The sequence below is a fragment of the Aplysia californica genome, unplaced genomic scaffold (genome assembly GCF_000002075.1).
Source record: "Aplysia californica isolate F4 #8 unplaced genomic scaffold, AplCal3.0 scaffold00415, whole genome shotgun sequence".
Taxonomy (NCBI): Eukaryota; Metazoa; Mollusca; class Gastropoda; order Aplysiida; family Aplysiidae; genus Aplysia; species Aplysia californica.
This window is the reverse complement of record NW_004797685.1, coordinates 666,055-668,414: the sequence shown is the minus strand read 5'-3', so window position 1 is coordinate 668,414 and position 2,360 is coordinate 666,055.

The window sequence follows — 2,360 nt, the reverse complement described above, 5'->3', positions numbered from 1 at the left end:
CTTGTGTGAGTGTGATATCTCCAGGCCCTATCTGGTCCCATTTCACTTTGATTACCCTGTCAACCAAGTCAGCCTTCGCCCCAGCTGATGACTGATGTAGCATTGTATTACAATTTAGTATCGTAGAAAAGGGGCCCCACAAGGAAGGTCCTAAGGGGGTGTAGCCATGGTCAACACCCAAAGGTTATAGTTTTTGGTCTAATGCTTGTTTTTCTGAATCAAAGGGTGTGACATGTCTATGTAAAAAAATGGTTACCTAGCAAAAAAAATTCAAGATTTTAGCCATAATAATCTCGAGCCAAAAGGATTGATTCGCATTTTTTAAAACAATTTTATTTTATGCCAGTCACCAACACCCGCCAATATAGAAGCCTAATATTTGGCATGGTGATTACTGTTGGTAGGTAGAACGACCTTACAGGTCAAATTTAAATTTTCTGTACTTGGGAGCTTTACAGTTCTACCTATATGCTACATTCAGGTCTCCAATATTTTAAGATTTTGTCAAATAATGAAGGCCTAAAACACCAAATGAGTACCATAAACAGCAAAAAAATGCTTCTTTAAGGTTATAGATTTATAATATGACAGTAAATTCTGACAGACACTTTCTGGGATCTACTGAAAGTAGTGTTGCAACTTGGTCAGATTTCCAGCTATTTATAGGTTTGATGGAGAAATTAGGCTTCTAAATATGGATACTTGAAGGATATCTATATGGTAGTGTCTACGTTCTCTTATGTCCAGTGCTTCCAAGCGTGGCATCGAATCCCGGTCTCGGAAGGTTTGTTTTAAAAAAAATTCCTTCTCCTCCTCCCGACTGACCAACAATTTGCCCCCGGACCCCCAACCAGGGCGAATAATAGCTGGCAGGGGTCTGGGTGCCACCGGAAGCCCCCGGGGTCGGAAGGAAATTTGCAAATGAAGAGATAAAATTTGGCCTCTCTGAGCCTAAAATATATAAAAAATCTAATGAGACTCACAGACCAAGGAAAGCCACTATTGGACTTTAACCAGGCCTAGATCTAAATTTGTAAGAGGAAAAGTATACTCTGTAGATAAAAGCTCCTCTTGTGGACAAAACCAGAATGTGCGTGCTTCATCACTACATTAAAAAAATACAAAGCAACTAATTATAATTATGGGGGAAAAGGCTGTTGGTCAGTCGGGAGGAGGAGAAGAAGAAAAAAACAAAACCTCTCCGGACCGGGATTCGTTCCCACGCTCTCTGACTTCAAACGCAGACACGCTGTCCATTCCATTCGGCCATCAGAACTCCCAACAGAGAAGGGAAGATTAAGCTTGATATTTACTTACAGCACTGTTTCACTTTTTCAGGAACGGCAACGCAGCATAGATCTATATTAATTTTTTTTACAACGAAGAAAGTGAGAGAGTCGGAAATGTGTGTGGCGGGGGGGGGGGTATCAATGAGGCGGCGGGCATCGGATCGGAAGATGAGGTCTACAGGAAACTTTAAAAAGGCGGAAAATTGGAAGCACTGAACATTAGAGAACGTAGACACTTCCTATCTATAGAGATACTCCAAACTCCGAAAATCGATATTTTTTTCAATATTTTTTCTTATCTGAACAACAGATCCCCTTAAGGCTATATGTAGGTACCAGGCAGGACGGAAGTGACTCAGTGTGATCCTGGTCAAGGGGCTAAATATAAAGAAATCGTCATCATCATCATCATCATCATCATCATCATCATCATCATCATCATCATCATCATCATCATCATCAAGTGCTAGATTTGCGACAGACATCGGCGATCATGGTTCTCCATTCATTCCTCCGCTCGGACACTCCTTAAAAAAAGCTACATTATCTTGATCTTTTCCTGCCACCCTTCTGTTTAGACTCTCCAAGTAGATCGCTCTGGGCCTACACCTACCTCTTTTGCCCTCAATGTTGCCAGTGGAGCTTGCCCTCAATGCTGTCAGTGAGAGAGAGATATTCAAGGTTTTTATGTCTATACAAGTGTCCCTAAAACTGTATTTGTATTTCACAGATTGTTTTAATCAGCAAGCGGCTCAGGTGGGTTTCTAAGTCAAATAGGGGTGTGACATTTTAGACAAGAAAAACAACACAATAATTGTTTTTAGGCGTCAAGGACTTAGTATGACCCAATTCCTATTAAAATGCAGTGTTTGTGGAGTGCTACTGGTAGGTCCTACTTCTTTGCTTTCTCTCTATTGTCACTGCCAGTGTGTTTAGCGTGTGGTTGAGGGATATCACTGGTAGGTCCTTCTTCCATACTTTTCTTCTCTTGTTTCTGTCTGTCTGTCTTCCTTTTCCCCAGTGCCGATATTTTGTCTCTACTCAGACATCAGATGACAACGTGTCCCCCCC